The sequence below is a fragment of the Sus scrofa genome, chromosome 13 (genome assembly GCF_000003025.6).
Source record: "Sus scrofa isolate TJ Tabasco breed Duroc chromosome 13, Sscrofa11.1, whole genome shotgun sequence".
Classification (NCBI taxonomy): domain Eukaryota; kingdom Metazoa; phylum Chordata; class Mammalia; order Artiodactyla; family Suidae; genus Sus; species Sus scrofa.
In genome coordinates, this window is record NC_010455.5 from 107,814,758 (window position 1) to 107,839,078 (window position 24,321).

A 24,321-nucleotide genomic window follows, 5' to 3' on the forward strand; every position below is an offset into this window, starting at 1 on the left:
AAGGAGAAAAGCAATTGTAGATTATTACAAAAAATGATTACTTGGTTTCAAAAAATGCTCAATTTCTTGTTGTGCATAAATGAGTGCTACTGCTTGAATTTTATCCAAAGTGATTTTTACAAAAAATAATATTTAACAATATATATTAACATAATAATTCTAAACCAAGTAAGTCAATATTTTAGATCCTGACAATCTTCTCTTTTAAGTGTATACTTTGCACATTTTTGCACTTGAAATTAATTCAGTGAAAAATCTTTAATCTAAATATTGTTAAATTCTTTTTCAGTCTTCATCGCACTACCATGAAGCAATTAAATCACAACCTTAATTGAAGGAAATAATAATATTTGTCTCATTGATGCTTCTGACCAAACTAAAGAAAAACAGATGAAAATAACTGGTAAACATTTATGCAAAATATGTTAACCTAAAGTTTTAGTTAACACATGCCAATGCATATTTCAGTTTCACGTTTTGTAAGTAAAAGACCAAACCTGGCTTGTGAATAAGTAAGAAATATATAAGAATATTGTGGTAAATTGTCATCATTATTTATGGTTGTATATTTTTATTTTCACAAGATTTTACATTTGGCCTACCTTAAATATTAATCACTGCTTACAAGACCTATTAAACAAAAACTGAAATAGGAAATGTCCATTTTTAAGGTTTTTTTTGTGTACTTAAATGAGGCTATTCGGATTCACTAGCAGCAATAATGTTTTAAACATCAATATTAAATAAAAGCCGCAGAGTAGTTGACCTGATGGTGAATAACTAGGAAGGCTGGAAATGTTCATGTCAATCAGTTAATGAGAACTTGAGGAAGTTTCCTATCAAAGACTAAACAATATAGTCTAGAACAGAAATTAATGAATTAACCCCCCCCCCAGAATTCTGCTGTATCTATACTTATAAAAGTTAAAACTAAACTCATGGGTATACAGAATCAAAAGTAATTTTGCACAGAATTCAGGCAATCACCCAGCTGCAGATTCAAGTTATTAACTCACCACAAACTTCAAGAAGCCCAGTGCTCTGAGGGCTCTAGTCAAGAGGCATTATGAATAAGTCTTTGGCCATGAGGCAATTAAGGGCAATAAGTAGTCCCACAATTTCAAAAAGAAAAATTGAAACAGAAGATAGGGATAATAATTGCTACACACACACACACAGACACACACACACACACACACACACACACACACACATCAAGTCTTTTTCAAGGACACCTCTTCACACTAACAATAGCAAAAAGTCTATGTTAAAATATGCTCTCTAGTGAGAAAAACAGATTTTAACAATTTCTCATTTATAAAATTACAAACTTTAAGTTGTTTTCTTCAACACTCAATGATGAGCAACTCAAATGGCAACTTGAGATCTGCCCCCTCCTCAGATGTCTAAAAGGAGCATAAATAACAACAGCAATACACACTTAAAAATAATAAGAGGCTGGGATTTTTGTTCTGTTTTTTTTTGTTGTTGTTGTTGTTTTTGGTTTGTTTGATTTCTTGTTGATCTTTGTTGTTTGTTTTCTTGACTAGCAAAAAAAGAAGAAAGGCAGTTCTACTGACACACTAGAGAAATATTTAATGAAGGAAATAGGGTGAAGTTAGTGAAATGCAACACTAGTTCCATTTCATATTTGCAGAAAGACATGGAAAACTTGCTAATTTCAAAGTAAAAAATCATCTGTCTTCTTAGCTTTCCAGCATCCCCTTTTTGCCGGGCAGGGAGTTAGGTACTGCATATGAAAATTCTAGGTGTAATTTTACTCCGTGTTAACATTATTGCCATTGCCACTGTCAACAGTGAAATTAATTTAAAAACAGGTTCATTTCCAAAGAATGTCTTTTTACATATACATTACATGATTATTCAAATATTTCACCAACATATTAACTTTCCTACTCTCCGTATTTTTGCCCCAAGACAAAAGCTTAACTTTACCCAGAAACGTCCCCCCCCCCCCGTGAATATTCGCTTTTGATTTGCTAACAGAACTGCATTTGTCTCCCAAATGTCTTAATCGTCTCGGAAATCTCGAATAAAATAAAGTAACACATCTTCTGTCATTTCATCTAACACACTCCTGTGTTTTTAAAAGCTGTCGAGTTCCAAAGATAGCTTAAAAAAAAAAAAAAAAAAAGAATTCCCTTTAGGTGGACTTTAGAGAAAGGCCCTTTCAAAACACCAACAGCAAAAGAAAAAAAAAAAAAAAAAAAATCCCCACAACCTAGCCAAAGGGTCCGAATGTGACTTTCTCGCGAAGCAGCACACGATGTTGGACAGCAAAGCTGTTACTTGGCAAGGTGGAACTCCGCCGAAAGCGGCTCCAAAGTCGCGTGGCCGGTGCCAGGAATTCAGATTTTGGCAACCCCACCTTCTGCGTCCCTGATACCGACCGACAGACACACGGAGGGAGGGGAAGTAGGAGAAGAGCGCGAGGAAAGGAGGCCGACAGCCCGCAGAGAGACCCACCGAAGGCCAGACGACCCACCCCGGAGACGCGTCCAGACCGCACCGTTGCACAGGAGGAACAAGGAAATCGCCAGTCCCGGCAACGTAGATAAGCACAGGGCTCCGCGAGACTGCGGGCAAGTAGGAAAAGGAGGCTGGGGGCGGGGGGCGCCCCGGAGAAGGGGTGCCAAGGCAGGAAACTGTCCGAAGTAACAAACTATGCACATCGCCAAGACTTTTTTTTTTAAAGTGAGTTCTCTTACCTTAAGATTTCTATGGCCTCAACTCAGCAATAAAAGGCAATCACAGAAGAATTAAACAAAATAAAATAATCAGCAGCCCCAGCTTTCCTGCATGAAAATCCTTTCATAAGATCCTGAGCCACATTTCGAGATGTTAAAAAAAAAAAAAAAAAAAAAAAGCCTCGCGTCTCGGTTTCCGAACGGTCTCTGATAACTTTGTCCGTCTCTGGGATCTGCTCGCCAGGACCACGCGTTTCAGATTTATTGTCCGCCAACAGTGTATTTTTAAGACCAGAAATGAAGTCTCCTTTCGTCTGGGTGACCTGGGTTTGGTGTGTTTTGGCTCCCCCCCCCCCTCCTAAATGAGCTCCGAGCTATTCCTTCTGGTTCACATCACCTCCCTCTTTTCTCACTTTCTCTTGCTCTTATCAGCACGATGTGTAATGAAAGTTATCTGAAACCCACTAAAACTTCTTCCACTTCTCTCTCCCAGTTCCAAGGGGAGTTGAGGGGGAGATACAGGCAGGAGGAGGAGAGTTTGAAAAGGTGGGGGGCCTGGGAAGGCGAGGGAAGCTCTAGCCCCCTTTCTGATCCTCCGCTGCGCCTTCCCCGGTCCTAGCCCTCACGGGATCGTCCCCTTTCGCAACTCCTAGCTCTGCCGCCGGGTTTCTATTTCATGAACTGTCTCTTTAAAGAGGATCTGCTCGGCCATCCAGAAAGAACCCGGGGCGAGGGAGAAAGGGAGCTATCTCCCGCCGCCCAGAAAGATCCTCTTCAGTAAATTTTTAAAGTGACAGCAGCCTCCTCCGGCGGGAGAGGTCACAAAAAGGTCGCCAAGACCCAGACCTATAGGGACAGACTGATTATGGATGCACCATCCCCCTTAAACATGTAGATTTCTCCGGGTAAACAACCAATGGGGAGATCTCGCCAGGCAGGATTTCTTTCCCCAGGGAAATATCCTCTGTTTCGGGTGTCCGAGAGCATAAGTGTGTGCGTGCGTGCGTGCGTGTGTGCGTGTGTGTGTGTGTGTGTGTGTGTTGGGGGATGGGAGTGATGGGTGGAGAAGTGCTTTCGGGGTGTGAGAGTGTGTGCAATGGGGGGGCGCTGGAGGGGGCGAGGATGAGATTTAAGGTTAAGAGAGGCTGGCTTCTGCTAAACATAATTAGCCAGGAAATTCTCAGAAAACAGTAATCTAAAAAGTTGAAAAAGACATTTCCAGTTTCCTGCTAAGTACTTATTATCATTGAAATTTCTTACTCTATTCCCTCCATTATCATATAGTTAGATCAACAGAAGAGCATGCTATTTTTTAAATCATATTTTTTCTTAGAAGGATTTTAAAAATCTGAAACATTACTCGCATATAACCTGACCAAATAGAGTGTATTATGGGGCTTAGAGAGGTTGGCAAATGTCTGGTGAGTTTTTGCCATATTCTTTGATACATTAACTAAAACATCATGAACGCCCCAAAGAGGAATTAAGCAATTTGATAACTCAGATTATTTTTTAACTTTTAACATCATAAATGTTGTCGGGGTGAGGGAGACTACATGGTGATGAATAACTTTCTAAGACATATAGTGAGTTTTTATCAACACATTTCAGAAATAACATTAGGAGAAAGAATATAGGGAATGGGTGAAAAAATAAAAAGGGTCTAGGATTTACTTTAGCCATCCTTGGAAATTTTAGTTAAAATCCATTGGTTAAATGGAAATAAACACTTTTTATCACAGAACCCCATTCATAAAAACAAATGGACAAAATCCAACTTCTCAGCTCAACAATGGAAAGTTAAGCAAAGTAAGCGAGTCAAGGGACACTTGAAGGGGAGGAGGGAAGACAGAGGGAATGGAAAGCACGTTTATGTTAAACTTCTGCAAAAGGAGACAGTACAAGTCCCTTTTGTTTTCTCCAAGTGCAAACAGACGCATAAACCTAGTAGATCTATATTTCCCCAAAATGCTGATTTAAAAACGAAAATAGTAACAAAAAGGAGGGATGTTGGGGGGCGGGTAGAAAATGACAAGAGGTGGTGACTAATTCATTTCGGTGGCCTGTTATCTGTGACATTGAACTGTTATTTCAGATAATGGCCATTGTTTGAGGGAAAATCGCACAGCAGTGGTAGGTAGGACAGGAAAAATCCTTTGTAAATAACCTAAAACCTAGTCAGATATTCCCATAGAGTTCGGCGCTTGAGAACCTTTAAGAGCTCCGGGTTTGCTGCCATTGATTTCCTGCCCTTCCTCAACTTGCCCATTGTAGGAGCCTTTTTTTTTTTTTTTTTTTAATTTAGCCATAAATTGGACCGGCTCGAGCTATGAGCTGTTCTATTTTCTTCCTGTCAGGATGAGGGATTTGTTTTATGATGCATTGTGTATTAAATACAAGTAATCTGGGGAACCGATTGCTTCAGACAGTGCGGCCTGATCAGGGGGTCTGAGAGCTCAACACCCCAATCCCCCGCCCGAGTCCCTGGCCCCCACCTCCCTGCCCTTCACAAAGCTTTTCTGAAAAGGAGGAAACGTCGGCGGATAAACAAAAGGTCATGTGGAATCAGTGGCAGGTCCTGGCTAAATTAAGATTTCGTGGAAAGGGCCTCTGAGTTTTTTCCCTTATATTGGGTTTGGGTCGGGGAGGCGGGGCGACTTTCAAGGTCTGGGTACTTGCATGTGCGTCAGGAGGACGGTAGATGGCGTTGCGCCCCGAATTAAGTCGCAGCGCCTGAGGCTCCAGCCACCCAGGTGAACCCGCCGCCGCCCTCCCGGGGCGGGCAGCGGGGCTTTGCCCTCTGCTTCGCGCACGATCCCGAGCCTTCCGGAGCCTCAAGCCCGGTCGCGTGCACACCCTACAGTCCAGACCCTCAGACACACGCCTGAGCTAAGGCTATTTCTACATATGAAACTCTTCCCCAAATAGAGCCAAGAGAGTTAACACTTTCTCTCTGAGTCCTTGGAAGATTGATCTAGAGAGATAGGGGGTTATTTAGCCTCATCATCATTATTTTATTAATATCATCATTATTTTATCATTATTATCATCATCATGTCTTGTTCTCTATTGAATAACTTGTGAGAAAGATTAAAGGACCTGCATCAAATCTCAATATTTCTTCTCTCTCTCCTCTCCCTCTCCTTCCCCCACCCTGCCCCCTCTCCTCTTTGATTGTATTGTAATAACTTCACGGAAAGGCAAATCACCTCCCTTTTTCTGACGACACAACTGGAAGTTTAAAGATAGGGTCTGAAATTCCAGAGTAGTTGGAAAGGCCTTGATTTTCAGGAAAGGAGCCTCTGGCTATTTCAATAATAACCCTTTAAGAGAAGACCCTGACTACCTCCCCTGATTAAAAGTGACAAGGAAGAGGAGACAAGGCTGGAGGAAAAGGTTTTTGCAGGGGGTCTTGCTTTTCTCCCCGCTTAACTCGCTTTCCATCAGGAGGTTTCTAAAACAATAAATAAATACAAGGAGACAAATACCACCACCAATTCCCTTTATTCCTTGGGATTTCTGGTGAAATCTGTTTACAGTAGTTCCCAGTTACAAATTAATCTGCAAAAGCCGCTGTCTGCTCAGCAGTAATCAGTAACATGCGTGTTCTGCAGTGTTTAGCGCTGCCCTCCAAATGGGCTATTAAAAATAATGGTTTTACTATAATCTCAAACCAGTTTTAATTTGCAAACATGTATCAGCACAGATGATCTAAATATTAAGGGGCAGAATAGGAGAACATACAATAACAAATGTATAGCCTTAAAAGCAGAACATACTGTGATCCATCAGCAGTGTTTAAAAAAAAATCATATTTTAAAAACATTTTTCCAGAAGGAATGATTATTTTTTCCGCCCTGTTCTGTTAATTGTTATTTACCAGGAAAAAGGCATTGGAAAATATGAGGTTTGAGTGTGAGTTGATAGATTTTCTGGGAGCTGTAAAGATCCCCCTTTGGCTGATGGCAGGGTTGGGGTGGGAGAGGTTAATGCGTTTTCTTCCTGGTTTGAAAAGGGCATAAACCCTCCTCAGACCCCCTTCCTTCCTCTCCCATCTGCATGGATTGCAGAATCTTTAAAAGGCTCAAAGATTTCCAATAAGGCCACTGGCTCTGCCTTCATTGTGTAACTGTTTATTTAAAATAAGTCAATATATTAGTTAAAGCAGTAAGAAGTTAGTGCTCCAGTATTCAAGTGATTCCCACAAGACTGTAAGCTGATGCCTCTTTTAAGCCTTAAACTTCATGGTTGTCCCAGAAGTAAAAGTTCTGCTAATGGAGACCCTATGGGCATGGTACATTCCAGCACATCATTAAAGGAAAGAAAAGCAGTCCAGCCAAAGCCAGATGAAATGACTGCACTGTCCACTTTTAATAGGCTTCCTGTGGACAAACAGCCCTGTAACACTCTGCAGAGGACAATATTTAAAAACAAGACAACTTGCTGGCAGTTTTCAATACCATAAAGTTAATAAAGTATGTTCCCATTCACCCTAACATTACGTTTTTAGTTTATAGAGGAAGGCACTTTATAACCTCAGCCTAAGTAGAGTTCCCTTAATTCTGCAGCTTTGGGTTTCTAGAGGAGGCTAAATATGCACTGAACTCCAAGCCTGACATTTTTAACACTGTTTTTTTGTAGCTTTTCAAGAATGTACAAGTGCATTTTTACATTTCTCAAGTGCAGTTCCATTCATGGAGATCCTGTTAAATCCTGTTGCATACAGTTCATGTCAAGAAGCATGAAATAATCTGAGAAATTGACATTTGGCTGAACAATAACTGCTTGCTAATTAAATTAGCTTCATGTATGGATATTGATGTGCGTTTAAGAAAATCAATGCTTCCTTTTCCATGTCAGAACTGGATTTTGTAAAACCTTACCTAGCTTAACTGAGACTAAGATAAGGAAAAAAAATTAATGTGTCTTTAGGACTCAGGAGACTTCCCACTAATTCACATATAAATACTTCTCCTAGTTCAGAAACTCCAACTTCTCTCTCCTTTTCTTTCCTACCAAATTCTTGACCATCTACAATTTCTTCTATCAAATCTTCTTTATTACTAGAGTAAGGCTTGTAATGAAGCATCACATTTAGGCAAGAGAAACTAGATCAGAAAGCCATGCAATCAAAAGTAACATTTTGTTTAATTTTAATGTATATGTTTTAATCAGGGGAGTAATCCACAAGCTGGCCTTCCTAAACTTGGAGGTGAATTTTGTGATATTGGGTAGGTAGACCCAGCCAAACAGTCACACGAAATAAGAGTTTACAAACAAAAAGAGCGCTGAATGTCCTGTCACCAACACACATTACAACTGCCCAGGAGAGATATTTCCGGCCTCTCTTGATGGACTTTGCTGGTTTTTTTTTTTGTTTGTTTGTTTGTTGTTTTTTAAATCGGTGGGGGTAGGGGAGCTGTTTAAAAAAAAAAAAAAAGAAAGAAAAAGAAAGAAAGAAAGAAAAGAAAAGAGGAAATTAAAGGTAAAAAAAATGTAAATAAAAAATTTCCCTTGGTTTGGAAATGGGCCCGACTGAAAGCATGTTAATCTCCACCTCGGTAATTTGGTTCTCCAGGAGAAGACAGAAGCCCTGCTGCTGTGCCCTGCACTTCATAAATCACATCTTTATGTGGACAAGGTCAGGGCACCTAACAGCTCAGACATGGGCCTTTGCAGTGGCTCGAGGATTCAGGCATGTTTACTCTCCCGCCCGGCTCTCCGAGGAGCAGTCCAGCACGCTTCTAATTACTTCTGATTATTTTCATTTGCTGGGGTCAGTCTGGCTTGCCAGGACTGCTGGAGGGTTGATTTCCTACAAATCTTGATGTCCTGGTTGGATGGCCCTGTGTGCATTCAGAATTAGCACCCCGTTATTGTCCCTCCAGCATGGATCCCTCATAATAGATACTGTGATAGAAGTTTCCCCAGTGAATCATTACTTACCTCCCTTTTTATTAATTAACTACGCAAACATAATCACCTATCTGATCTTTCTTTAAAAATGCAGACCATTCTCTTAACATATAATATCTTTGGCCAGAAAGAAAGCGATTTTTTTTTTTTTTTTACTTTGACTTTAAATATATTTAGTAATGCCTAGCAGTGCTATGGAAACTAAGATGAAATACTTTGCTGAGACAACAGCTCTAGTGAATAAATTATTATACCGAAGATTTATTTCCTAAACTCCAATTAAGGCCGCCATATTTAAAACATTTTTTGTTGGTCTATTTTGATGTATTTCAGTCCTAAGCTATTACGCTGAGTGGTTATTTTGTGGCGAAAGCACAACAACAACAAAAAATTTATACCAAGTTTGAATAAAAATACTTCGATAAAATAAAAACTTTAAAAAAATATATTGTAAAATTTTGGTAGAGAAAAGGAGACAAAATACTACTTTTCTCTTTCTTATTCCCAGAAAGTAGAGATGTTCAACGTGATGATGCATAGGCATGAAAAGATACATTCAGGAAAAAAAATGATGAGCAAACAAACATTCGTAAAACTGAGAAATGAATATTCACAAAAAACATGTAATGCATCAATCTGGTTGTTCAGACAATAAGCACTTTTAGATCATCAAGCAAAAATTACTATTATCTTTTTTATTTTATGGAGGACAACTTGGATCTTGACTATAATTAGTCTCAAAAAACAAATGCCTCCTTCTTCCTAACTTTAAGGAAGGCCAAAGAATTAAGGTACTAAATTAAGGCTTTGGGAATTAACCTCAACTGTTAGGAATTAATTTTTTATTATTTTATCAATTTAAATTAATTCAATCTTTCAAGACAGCACATTATGTAAGAAATCCAGGATCAGCTTTTTTCCTGAGGTTTTAGGAACACCACCAGTGTGAAATCAATGTTCTTTTAGACTTGCAATCTTGTGGAAAAAGTGAATTGGAAGACCTTTCTCTTCTCCTAGCTGTGTGCCTTTGGGTAAGTCACTTAACCTTTGGGTTGGTTTCTATGAAAGTTTCATAATATCAGCCTAAATAGGAGGTTGGGAAAATGAATTGAGTAATATGAGTGTGAACTGCTCTGAGTTCATGGGAACAGGTCAAAGCACTATAAGTTTCACAGTTTTTGTGTTTGTCTAATGGGTTAGAATAGGCTTACATATACACACAATGAGGAAGATAGTCTGGTTTATACTTGGGGGAAAGGCAAAGTATAAGTATTTTTCTATCCTCTTCCTTCCATTCCAGAGTCAGTTGCCCTAATCCTTACCATGACCTATGGAAGAGAAGAATTTTAAGAAAAATGTTTTTTTTCTCTCAAGCTGTGCTACCCTCGAGGATGTCAGTCTCTGTCTGGCTTGCAGCTGAGTTTGCTCTGACCCACCCACTGTGTTCTCTGCCAATCAGGAAGAGGGAGGATTCTGAGACAGGGGTGAAATATCACTGAGATCCAAGAGCCCTAAAAACTGGGGTAGGAGGCCATGGACACACACAGACAAAGAGTAGTTTTATCTGTCTTTGTTATCAAGGCCCAGAAATTTATTTTCTACTATGTCCTCTGGTGGACTTTTGGTACCAGGAGAGTGGGAATTGGGTTCAACTTATTTGTCTCTATTGCCCAGAGCCTAATATAATGTCAGACATGTAGTAGGAATTCAACAGGCATTTGTTGAAAAAAAATGTATCAGGTCCTTCCCTGGTTTTCATTCCTGCTTAGTTTGGATGCTTAGCTTGGCTGCTTGTCACCTCTAGTCAGAATGTTACAATGACCTGCTATTCTGACCATCACTCACCTACCCACCAGTTCATGCTCAACACTGTTAATCTTCCCAAGCATCAGCTGTTACTCCCCAGCACAAAATTCTTCAATGGGTTCCAGTTGCCTAATTATTTTCAACTATTTTTTGAAAATGAAATGAGGCAATGTATGTGAATCACTCAGAACCATGCATGGCACACAACATACGATCAATTAAAAATAGCTATTATTATTAGTAGTAGTATTATTAATGTAATTATAATCATTATTGTTCTTCAGACTATAATTTATTTTGCCTTGATTATCTCAGATGAAGTCTTATCTACCCTTCAAAGCCACCACTTTTTTATGTACACTGATCCCTATAACTGGGTCTGACCTTTTTATCTTCTATCCCAAATCATCCATACTTCTTTCCTAGTTAATAGTCAGTCCTACTTTACTTTACAGTTGGATCTGTAATGTTCTTCAGTATCCATTATTAAAATCATGAGTGGTGCTCGTTAAAGGGTCATTAAAAAATCCTTTATATTTGATCTCTTTAGGGCTGCACCTGCAGCTTATGGAGGTTCCCAGGCTAGGGATCAAATCAGAGATGTAGCTGCCAGCCTACACCACAGTCATAGCAATGCCACATCAGAGTCACATCTGCGACCTACACCACAGCTCATGGAAATGCCGGATCCTTAACCCACTGAGCAAGGCCAGGGATTGAACCTGGTGTCCTCATGGATACTAGTCAGACTCCTTTCCGCTGAGTCATGATGGGCACTCCCCATTGTAAGATTCTTAAGGATGGACTCAAGTTTTATTCATATTCGTATCCTGAGTAGAATCTTTCCATAATAGGCAAAACTACCTTTGAACTGCATGGCAAGATGAATTAATTATGGCCAAATATATGAGGAATTGATATATTTAATATCCAAGGAAACTGGATGATTTACTATTGTTCCCCCATAGGAATCAATTGATGCACCAGTAACTCTCTTTTAGGAAATGTAGAGATAGAAATTTCCATCACTGCCACTTCCTAGGAGTAGCACTTCATTGCTCCCCTTATACACTCATATTTATGTGTCTGTAACAACCATCTGAGTTGGCCCTTTACCTGGGTACCAACCCTGGACAACATCTGGGACGCTTCCCTTTTCCTGATCCTGACTGAGCAGTCGTTGGCTTGGTCAATCTATTAAATTGTTTCTCCAGGACCTTCACTTTCACACTGGCACTGAACTGATGGAGGCCCTTGTCATTTTAGACCTGAATTCTGTGGCATCTTTATACCAAAATTTAGTCTTCCTGAGTAACAAAGTTATGACAATGCTGTGTCTTACCTAAAGACAAAAGGTTAAAAGAGAGAGAGAAGAAAAAGTAAAACCATACTAATAAAAGCACAAATTGTTCCTGATTTGCTAGAAAATAATCCTCCTAATTCAAATACAATCTCCTCTATAACTGGATGTCAACTTTATCATTCTAGGCCCCACTGTCTGCTTCTTCCCACTAAACAAATTTTTAGCACCAGTTAACAACTCAAGCTGTGAGTAGAAGACCTGGGCCCTTTAACTGTGTTCATTCGGGCCCTTCATTTTACTTATCAGAGCATTCAAGAGATGAAACAATAGATAAAGAAGTCAAAGTTCTATTTATCAAGCTCACACACAGCCTTCCAGGCTCCCTTCTTTGAAATTCTTCAGTACTCATTATTAAAATCACTCACTAGTCAGCTATCATATTTAGGGTCATTTGGCATATTTTTGTCATCTGCCAACCTACCTATAAGCTGCTTGGTGGCAAGAAAGACACTTGGCATCAGCATTTTCTCATAAGTAACTTGTTACCAGGTATTCCCTGAACATGTGTTCTATGGTCAAATGAGGAAGAGATGGCTCCCTCTTAGAGCTTCACAATGAACATCAACTCCATCAACTTCGTAAATGCTCTAAGACTCTAGAAATCTAAGAAATCCTTCAGCAAAGAAACCTATTCAGGCTTGTTTAAAGGAGCATCAATAAAGATATTTAAGCACATAGGAAAGCCTCTTCCCCCTTCTACCAGAACACCCAAGGGGAACAATTTTGGAAATAAAGTTTTATATTATGTTCATCTGTTTCAGCAAAGCTGAAAAAAAAAAAAAAAACTGATAAGCATTCCCCTATTTTTTTTCTATTAACCTACAGTTTTCACTCTTGATAAAAAATGTTACTAGGAGTTCCCATTGTGGCGCAGTGGTTAACGAATCCGACTAGGAACCATGAGGTTGTGGGTTGGGTCCCTGCCCTTGCTCAGTGGGTTAAGGATCCGGCCTTGCCGTGAGCTGTGGTGTAGGTTGCAGACGCAGCTCGGATCCCGCGTTGCTGTGGCTCTGGCGTAGGCCGGTGGCTACAGCTCCAATTGGACCCCTAGCCTGGGAACCTCCATATGCCGCAGGAGCGGCCCAAGAAATAGCAAAAAAAAAAAAAAAAGTTACTAAAAAAAAATAATAATAATGGATAAAGAGAGACAAAATCAAGCCTCAACTTTTCATTCAACTTGAATTTGGAAGGTCTATCAAACACACAAAGAAAGTTGGTTATCAGTAAACTCCAGCCAATTGATCCTTTGCCTGTGAACTGTTACAATTTTACTTGAGTATATGGTCTGAGAATATTCCAGAGGAATGTGTATAATTTCATTTGAGAATCAACCATCGTCTTCCATTACAAGCCCTCCCCCTCCTGTTCCAATATAAGCCCTTCTAAAGCATAGATTTTTTTTTTTTTTTTTTTTTTTTTACCATGGGCCTATTTACACCACAGTGTTTTATATTATTTAGGATTTTCTTAACAAGATTTGGCATTATCTAGATATGCATTTACCCAGGAGAAAGGAAAGTAGTCATTTAATCTTAGTCTATGAATTCCTGAATTAAACATTTAAGAATTGGCCTTGTCCCCAGTTTTTTGATACTGGATTCATGTGTCATGCCTGCCAATGGCTGTCTAACTGCTAAACTAAGTGGACATTAAATCAGATGGGATACAAAATTATAGGAATTGGATCTTTAGATAAACCACAAACCTTGATGAACCAATGTTGTTCCAGATGAATTAACTCATCATCCTGTGGAACAGGACGTTTCACGGGAGCAACCACGCAATTTCCCCTGTAAAGAGCACTAATGGTTGGAATTAACTGGTGATCTATTGAAAGGGTGCGCTTATAGCTAAAGAGGCAAATGCTTAACAAAGGGAGAGGATGGTGAGGCAATTCTGGCCTGGAATTACTGCACTACTTCCACGTTTGATAGTGGGCCCTAGTTATGATGTCCCTGTTGCAGGATTACCAAAAAACAATCAATATACTAAGTACTTACCAATGATTTAGTGAAACATTTATATTTTCTCTACATTGGAAATTTGAAAATTCCATTTTATTATGTCAATGACCATAGCCAGATACTTTGAAACTAAAAACTAAAACCTCTATAGAGCCAGAAAAGTGTGAGGTTTATAATCCATTTAGTGAGTGTCACAACTTTTGATACATAGTAAATGGTAAAATGTCAAAACATCCCAGTAGTGGTTAAAGTACCAATAATCTCAGTATTATTATGAAAACATAGACATGATTTCAGGTGTGACTTTAAAAATAACCTTTCCATAAATTTTGTTGAGTCGATTCTTCAACTTCAAATAAAATCCTGATATAGGCTGTCTATAAGCTCAAGAATTAAGTACTGGTCAGTTTTCAAGATGCAGATTCTCAAAGGTATTTGTGTTTTGGTGTGTAGTTCTTGACTGGAAAAAAAATCTACACTTGCTAATGAAGTGCCTACTAGAAAGGAACATGCCAGAAAGGACATGAAAACTTAAAAAGAAAAGAGAAAACACACTTTGATTCACACATAATTTCTCTCCCCATGCGATCTGGAATATCAATTTACAAATAAACCATGGAACCTAGTTCTGAGATGGAGAAAATCAAAATTATGAGCCTAGTAAGGTAATACCAAAATGACTAGAGATTTTAATTTTTAAATTAATGCTTTGTGTAATACTACTTTGTATCTTATTCAGTTTCATATTCTTCCTCCCTATTCCCCACTCTTATAAGTGCTAGCAAATTTCATATGTCTTCAAAAATAAAAAAAAGAAGCTGGGTGAATCAAATTTAAATAATTCACTAAGTCCTTTAGCTAAGTAACATGTCCATTCACATTAATTTTGTCGTTTTTGTTGTCTCTGTAGAAATTATCATAATAAATGTTTAATATTTCCTATACATATCTCCTTAATAACCAAAGCTGGAATATTTTTTTAAGTCATTAAAAGCCTTTATAAAATATATTTTGCTAAATTTCCATCTTGGAAAGCCCAGTGGCATTGTAACATAACATATACACATTCAAGTTACTAATATTCAACCATTATGAACCAATAGAAAGAGAGAGAGATGGAGATGGAGAAGATAGAGGAGAGAGTGCAAGATAAAGGCCAAAAAAAATGATCCTTTATCCAGCAAAGAGCATGAGATGTAGACATGAATCATTCGTTTACTCAGTAGGAATAAGTGTTTCAATGCCTTTTGTACTGGGTATCTTGTTGCCTTGAGTGTGACTCCTAGGTTTAGAGATATGTATTTTTCACACCATGCAGCACCTAAATGCAAATACACCACTTTCTCTGATGCTCAACCAAAGCCAAGGCGACCTATATCAACATCAGAGGATTTAAGGGCTGAGCAAGAGAAATTTTGATTATACTTAATTTTCGATTACTTGTTCACTGTAGAATCCAAGCCCTCAGTAAAATGTATATTTGTTAAACTTGGTTTAGGTTTTGAAAAGTATTCTATTCGAGTGACAAGATAAATATTAAGACAAATAAAGTGTCCTCCAGTCAAAGAACCTGTGGAAGACAAATGAACATTTCTTTTCAAATACTCCCCTGTTCCAGATAATTTTGTTTAATGTGGTCCAGGTGATCCCAGTGGCTCATAACTCACATGACCCAGCTGTCAAATCATTCACAACTAGGATGTGGTGGCAATGCAGTCGTCTGTTTTCACAAATGTCCCACCTCTTATGGCCTTTAGCAGGGAAGCTGATGGGCTGAATGTGGTTAGCTACCATAATGAAGCAAGATCTGCCCAGGGCTCTGTAGGCCACAGGTTTCCTCTCTGCAAATATGAAATCACTTGGGCTCGTGGACAATCAGTCTTATCCCCTCCTGCTAAGTCATAGCCCTCTGATGTTAGAGCCCTGGATAGAGTCTGCTTCTGGTTATGTGGTACTTAGGTGCTTAAACTTGAATTTCTCTTTCAATCTCTTTTAAATTGTGGTAATGCTTCCTATGTCATAGGAAGTTATTAGAACTAAACAATGGATATTATATATCCATATATAATATAGATATCATATCTATCAAGAATGTATGTGCGTGTGTGTGTATATGTGTGTGTGTGTGTATGACTGGGTCACTTTGCTGTACAACAAAAATTGACAGAACCCAGTAGAAATCACAAGGAGGGAAAACAGTATAATAAGCATATACACTAGACTAGGACAGCCTGGATTTATCTTTTTTTTTTTTTTTTTTTGGCATTTCTTGGGCCGCTCCCACGGCATATGGAGGTTCCCAAGCTAGGGGTCGAATTGGAGCTGTAGCAACCAGCCTACGCCAGAACCACAGCAACGCAGGGTCCGAGCTGCGTCTGCAACCTACACCAAAGCTCACGGCAACGTCAGATCCTTAACCCACTGAGCAAGGGCAGGGACCGAACCGCAACCTCATGGTTCCTAGTCGGATTCGTTAACCACTGCGCCACAATGGGAACTCAGGACAGCCTGGATTTAAATCACAGCCTCACTACATGCTAGGTGAGTGACATGTGCCAAATCACTTATCACCTCTGTTTCATCATCTGTAAATGAGGATAATGATAGTGTCTTATAGGGCTGTTGAGAGTATTAAACAGGCTAATCCATGCACAGAATTTAGCTCAGTGCTTAGAATATAATCTACAAGCACCTAATAAAAATTAGCATTTTGAATATTAAATGAACTCTATGAAATAGTTGTCACCTTCTATATAAACACCCTCTATGTTTTTTTCTATAGACATCTTTACATCAGAAGAGGAACAAGCACTTTTTTATCCTAATTTATTTGCTGTCACTCAGGCAGAAGTTTGTTTTTTGAGAAACAAAATGGAAACATATAGAACCAGAGAAAAATAACCAAAATAATTGGTGGAAATGCAAATTCATTATGGCATTTAGCAAATACTCTAGGAATCCCCATCCTAGTGGGGGAGAAATATTTCCTAAGAAAGGAATATTCTGGACATAGGTAAAAGGAAGCACATGAAGAGAACTAGGAATCATCAGGATTCTATTGGAAGTTATATATGTTTTTAAAACAAATCTTCAACAAATTAAGACTGAAGTACATTTTGGTCAGTACTTGAAGTAGGTCATTAAAAGATACAGTTCTTCAAAATGTGAAGAAAACAGGAGAAATGGACGCTAAAGCAGTCAATGAAAAGGTAAATATATATATATATATATATATATATATATATATATATACACACACACACACACATACATACAGAGTAAGATGTTGGTGTGAATCTACAGGATTTCAGCAGTTGTTCAGTTTGGAGTATACGAATTTGTTCTCTTGGCTTGCAGCTAGAAACAGAAGTGGGTGGTTACTGGAGTTGGATATTCCAGTGCCAGTCAATTCTTTGGATGACTATAGCTGCTGTCTTCATCACAACCTGATGATCCCTGGCCAGAACTACCCAGCTAGCTAAGCAGCTCCTGAATTCTAAGCAATAGACTCTGAGGACAATACATTTCCACTAAGTTTTGGGGTAATTTGTTATGTAACAATACTGAAAACACCATCCAAAGACCTTTGGTGGATATGGAGAATTCAGTCACCTAGTCTCCCCTGATTATCAGAGAATCAGGCCCATGGATGAGCACCACCCGGAGCCTGCCCTAAGCCTCAGCTTCCCTCTCCCTTTTGCAGCTAGAAAGGGGTGGTTTCACACCCCCATCTAACAAATGCTTGCCTCTTGTTCCTTTTGTGAACTATTGCCCAATAAACTTATTAGAATATCCCAAGAGCCATAAAGTTGAGAGGCAAGTGAATAAAACTTGAGAAGGCCAAATGGAAAGAGTTCCAAAGCCTGTTGGAATTCAGGCTATCTTAGATTGAAAGAAGAAAACAAACCAACAAATAAAACAAGTGATCATAAGTTTCAGAGTGCTGAGAGTATGGCAACAGAATTTCAGAAAGATTTGTTTCCTGTTTACAGAGCCATCACTTAGTAGATTTCAACTGGTTTTGGAGCATGGACCAAATTAGGGTTAAGTTGCTTTGTAGATTCAGACTGATTTTGTTATTATGTATAAAATGATCTATGATGTTGATCTTTGAACATAAAAGTACTCTAGAAAATTGTTTAGCAAGAGTTTCCCTAATTTTAGCCCAAACTTAGAAAAAAGGCAATACAACAATATCAGTGTCAAAGGCAACAATGAAAAATGATATTAGCAGTCAATGTTTCTCTCCCTTCCAATCACTGCCATGGATTAGGACCTTGCCCCTTTTCCTTTGTAGCGGAAGCTTTCCTGGGAGCTGCAACCACTTCTGTAGAGTGACTATTGGCTTCCATTTCTACAGACTCCCCGAAAGATTGCCAGATTTTCATAACAAACAAACCATATCAAATGTGACAGAGAGTATAGTAGGGATAACACATTATCTTTTGCAAGGGGCTTTCACTTAAATTAGTTAAGTCATGAATGATGTAAATCCATGAGATAGGTGTGACATACTTGTACTATTTGATATTTCTTCAAGTATCTTAGTAATATTATCACAATAGAAATTATAAAAGAGATGCAGACATTAGAGATCTTGTCTAAAGTTCCAGTGCTGGTAAGTAGTAGACTAATGGTCAGAAGACAGAACTTCTTAGCTACTGCTTTTTCTCCTGTACTAGTGTTTCTCCATCCATCCAGGCAAAGAGGCAGGATTTAAATTTAATTTTATTTACTTTTCTACTTCACTTTAATCTTTCCTTTGCAGTTTTCATTTTTAAACATTTTCTTTGTGGTCTTTCTAATTGTAAAAGCAATGCATGCTTGTTTTACCAAATAAATAACACAATACAAAGGCATTTCACCATGCTGAGGTAGTTGATATTCAGTCCTGTGTGGCTTTTTTCTTGTCGTATTCTTTGTTCACACAAAATAAATCTATACATATATATATATATATATATATATATATATATATATATATGCTTTGTTTTCACCTAAACAGTTATACTGTATGTATTACTCTATAACTTCCTTTCTCTGCATGTGACAATATATCATGAACTTATTACAAGTTAAAAAGTTTATATCAAATTTGAAATTCTTTTTCTAATTTCCTTTTGTGTACATATAGCCACATGTACATACACGTACACACAGACCATTTTACATGGACTCTGGGGTTCACAATAACTCTGGAATATCTCCCAAATCCCACACCACTCTCTTCAATTCCTTGGCTCTTGATTCACAGGTTGAAAATGACCTACTAAATACGTTGCTGTTTAAAGTTTAGAAGTCAGAAGGAATGAAACATTACTATAAACCATCATTCTTGCTATTAAGGACCAGACGATCTATTTAGAGAGATAAAAAACTAAGATACTTGAAGAAATATCAAATAGTACACAAGTGTAAGTCATTAATTATTACGTTATGTGGCTCGAGTTAAGCACTACAGAGATCAGGGAGGAAAGAGGTGCACAAAGGCTGGTGTGGTGGGGGAAGCTTTATGGAAGAAGTGAGACTTTTGCTCATTGAGTGGCTGGGGAGAGTGGAATGGAATATTCCTAAGGAGCACTCCATGTGCCAGAATTAGGTTAAATGTATTTCTAATGTTTATTCAATATATTTGATAAAATTCAGCATCCTATCAGTCCTTGTCATCCCCATATCATCTTCATATGTTTTTAAAGTACAGACTGTAGTAGTTTAGGTATAGTCTATTCATGTGTGTATACTAAACAAAGAGATAAATTTTTCTGGTGTATCCTAATGTATCAAACAGATTTATGCTCTATGCTAGGTGAATTTTCCAGCATAAATTAAAGAAATAGTGAAAAATTATTGTTCTGTAAAATCTAAAAACAGTAAGTAAGCTAAAGAAATTTCTGGAATAATTATTTTTTAATCTAAGAATAACTTCTAACATACTGAAGGTACATCTCTAGGTAATGCTGTACAGATAAACTAGAAACATTTTTTTCAGATAAAGTCTTCCTATTTTTTTAAACAACTACAGGCATAGTCAACTGATTTTCTATAGAAACAACAATAAAAACCATAACAAAAATCAGAAAACATTTTTAAATCATAAGCATAATGTCTAAATACATATTACCCACTGCTGTTTTCTGTGTTGTAATCACTTTTTTTTTGTAAATTATTTGGTTTTGATTGGAAATATAGGTAAAATAGATCCATTAGCTTAGAAAAAAATAAAATGTATTTAAATAGTTTACTTCTGGAGTTTCCATCTGGCTCAGTGATAATGAACCTAACTAGTATCCATGAGGACACAGGTTCGATCTCTGGCCTCACTCAGTAAGTTAAAAGGTCTGTCTATGCCATGAGCTGTGGTGGACATCGCAAACATGGCTTGGATTTGAAGTTTCTGTGGCTGTGGCATAGGATGGCAGCTACAGCTCCTACTGGACCTCTAGCCTGGGAACTTCCATATACAGTGGCTGTGGCCCTAAAAAAAAGTTTACTTCTAACATTAGTCAGTCTTGTTAATTTCACTTGTTTAGTCATTCATTCTTAAAAGAAACAAGACATGGTCCTTGCCAAATTCTCATCTTTAAAAACCACAATGAACTATTGCCTTTGGAATGGATAAGCAATGAGATCCTGCTGTATAGCACTGAGAACTATATCTAGCCACTTGTGATGAAGCGTTGTGGAGGATAATGTGAGAAAAAGAATGTATATATGTACGTGTGACTGGATCACTTTGCTGTATAGTAGAAAATTGACAGAACACTGTAAACCAGCTATAATGGAAAAAATAAAAATTATTTGAAAAATAAAACAAATAAAAACCACAGTGGCGACAATGTGGCAAACATATTGGAGTGGAGCAAGTGGACACTGGTGACCAATTAGCCAGCTATTGAAAGTAATGGAAACAAAAGATGATGGCGAGATGGTAAAATATTGTCTAGTCTATGTCAAGTGATTATTATGTATCATTTCCTTTAATAACTCAATATCCATAAGTGATTATTATCCTTGTTTTACTGATGACAAAAATGAACCCTGTAAGATGGAATAGATAACTTGGCCAAAGTTACACAACTGGTAGGTATTAGAGATGAGATTCAAATCTTGATTAATCTGACTACATAGTCTGCTATGACCTTTTCTCAAGGCTATACCACCTCAGACATTAAGACCTAAAAGATTGGCCTGATAATTTGCCAAAGATATCATCTGTCTGAAATTGGGAGATGACAATGAACATCAGTCTGAGCCAACCACTGGATGATAGGGATCCTAAGGAAGACTAACCTCAGTTTAATAATAAATCTCAGATAAATAAAGGAAATATTCACTAGGGATATTTTCCAGTTAGACTCCTGGGACACAAGTGCATTTATACTGCACATGTTTAATTAACACAGTCATTTTGTAGATGTGAAAACGAAGGCCAGAGAAGCAACATGATTTTCCCAAGCATCAATCATAACCGGAGTAAGAACAAATGTGTACCAATGCCTGTTTGTGGCATCTTACATTTTTTCAATTATCCTTTCATTGATTAAATTATTTTAGTTATAGTCTGTTAGGAAAATACACACAAAAAGGGAATTCAGAACTGGAAATAGAGAAGAGGGGCACTTCTTAGAAGTAAAATTCTAATCCACTAAGGTTTTCAAAAATGACCCTAGAAAGTGTATCCTACATTCTCCACTTAGATTTGTGTAAAAACATAAAAAATAAAAGAAAAAAATCTTACTTTTCTGTCCTCAACTATAAATTTCATAATAGGGTTGCTAATAAAAACAATAAAACTTGATTTTTAACATGATGTCATTAAACAATAATTACGTCTCATAGCCCAAAGAAGGTCATTAGTGGTGGCTTTCTCCTAAATCTAGCATGTCTGCCCACGCTATCTGCTTCCTTATCTGATTATCTACACCGTTTGAAACTTCCGTGTGCTTTTATCATCAAAAACCACTTGTGATCTGCATCCTGGGTGCAAGGCACTGACCTCACGTCATACTCCTTGTCTATGCCACGTTTGTGGTGAAGTTTCCCGAAAAAGGTTTGTCAACATAATAGCCAGCATTAAGTTTTCACAGGAAAGAAAGCGGTTTGTGAAAATAAGTCTTCAAGTGGGAATAGGTTCCTTTGTTTCAGGATATCTTTTGGAAACTGCTAAATGAGAGATCTTGAAGTTTTGGTGAGGATGGATGTAATAGGAAAGCTTCTAAGACTTCGTGTTTTAAAACTGTTAGTTAACAGAAATAAATTGTTTATGGCACCATCAGACAACACACTTCCACTGTGACTATGCTCAGTGAGTATTCCCTTTAGGGAGAATTAACATGAAAATGTATGAAGACAATGAAGTTGTAAAACTGATTAATGCTGGCAACCAAAGGAGATACAGTCTAATCAAAATGTTCCAATCGCACGGGATGGTCAAGCCATTTATATAGCATAAGAGAAGCTTGTAATTAGTCCACGTTTTTCATCACTAGGAAAAAAAATATATGGTTTCAGATATCATGTTTAAAGCACCTAAAGAACCCGGAGTTGTCATGCTAAATACAAGAGATCTAAAGATCTGCCGTTACACATCCATTACATTTAGTGAGCTGTCCTCCTGGCTTTTTTGAAGTGCTGTATACACGATCTTGCAGGCGAAACACTTTATGTACCATACGAAATTTGAGGCATAATGTTTAATGTTCACAAGATAAGTTAACAAAACTGTATGCTGGTGACTTTTTTATTCCCCAGTTTTATGTCCTTCAAGTACTTTAAGGAAAGATAAACAAGAAGGTAAGAGAATGAAATGTGCCTTTTCCTTCTACCTTTTTCACTCTCTTCCCTAAATTAAATTATAACTGCTGATTTGCACCCAAGGAAGAAATCATGTTAAAATATGTTTTTTCTTTTCTTTCTTTCTTTTTTTTTTTTTTTAGTGTTTAGATAACAGCTTTCAAAACACAGCTAAGTAAAATGTGTTTTGAGATGGAAAACATTTGGTCTTTTTTGCAGCTTTCAACAGCTTAAGTGAAGGGATTTTTAATGTTCCCAAACAGCTGGGCCATACTATGTGTATCATGAACTCCACTCTCACTGAAGGATCCCATCTCTCCCTGCACAGAGAGGTTCCCCTTTTTCTTCCTGTTCTTGCCGCCTGTTCGTATTAAGAGCTTTCCATTATTATTCCAGCTTTCTCATAGGTCACGCTTACAACAGTGATTGCTGAAAGAACTTATCCTTGAACAAAACATAAAATTTTTCTTTGAAAAATATAGTATTTTAATTTAATGTATGGCAGTTGTAGAAAACAACAGGTTAGTGTACATTGGAATAATAATAACAGTGTGACAGTGAGAGGGGATTGCATTCTTATTTTCAGAATCTCTTACAGCTTTCTCAAAAGTGCAAATGAACATCACAGTACATATTATCTGAAGTGCCTAAATTTTTGTCACTCTCTCAACATCCCTCCAAATGAATGTTCAAGTGGAGTTTTTTCAGAGCTAAATATTTCACAATTCTTTTGAAACCCCTTCCCAGACAAGGGGTTGTATATAAGTGTATTTATGTGTCAGTACTTATTAATGTGACTGTAATAAGTAAGGTAACAAGGAGTGTGAGGATGGCAACCACACATGTCAATTCAATGTGAAAACAAAAGTAATCACTGTAAAAAAAAAAAAAAGCCAAAATATTGTAGAATAGTTATTTAATGTGAGTGTACTGAGCTAAAGTGCATCATACACTTAACAGCAGGTTTACTATTTTACTACCCAAAGAATAAAAACAATGGTTCAAAAGTTTGCAGACTCTCCGTACGAACCATGTAAACAAACTATGTTCATAAACGTACATAAATTATGTAAACTGCTTGGCAAGAAACGGTAAAAATGTCACCGTCTGCTTTTATAATCTGTTATTTATTTTTGTTTCCTAGAAAATTTCACTTTTGTCTTTCTCTGTTTGTGTTGATTTTAGGGGTTGAATTGAATAGAAATGTATCTTTCATTCCCTGTACCTTCCCTTCCTCACCTACCTCCTCCTGTTCTATTCATTCTATTCCAAGCGATGGGAGCTTCTAGCCTTTCTAAGGGCCATTGCAAAGTGCTGAGGATGGGTAGAGAGTGGAGGAAGATAGCATGAATCCATGATGTGACACACTGGAGGGTCCAAGAAACACAAAATCCCACATGGTAGAAGAAAAGATGCTTGGTATTTATCACCTATTGTGAAGTTCTAAATAATAAATAACTTTGAATACAGTAGCTAACTAACAGTCATGTAAATGGCTTTCACAAATCATCGATGATTGCTTTTCACTGTAGTTAATCTATGCACTCCAAGAAAAGTTAACTTGTTCTTAGATAATTGAAAGTTAACTTTATAAATATAAGACCTATATATCTATGAATAGACATGCAACCCTAATGTAAGGAAAATTAATTCTGTGTCTCACACACATACGCCCCCACCACAACTTTAAAATTGTTTTTAATAAAACATACCAGAATGTACACATTCAAATGGCTTTTGAGTATTTGTCCTTCCAGGTTCCATATTTCAA

The 24,321-nt window shown here is 37.7% G+C and overlaps 1 protein-coding gene across 12 annotated transcripts in view; it reads right to left on the bottom strand.

Moving 5' to 3' along the window:
* Nucleotides 1–24,321, bottom strand: part of MECOM (MDS1 and EVI1 complex locus) — a 582,930-nt gene that overhangs the window by 61,551 nt on the left and 497,058 nt on the right. The window contains exon 1 of one of the 12 annotated variants that reach the window (XM_021071145.1): nucleotides 2,730–5,156. The exons of 7 other annotated variants lie outside the window; for them this stretch is intronic. The gene's annotated coding sequence lies outside the window, so the exon portion shown is untranslated. 4 more of the 12 variants (XM_021071148.1, XM_021071149.1, XM_021071147.1 and 1 more) reach the window with 4 other exon arrangements.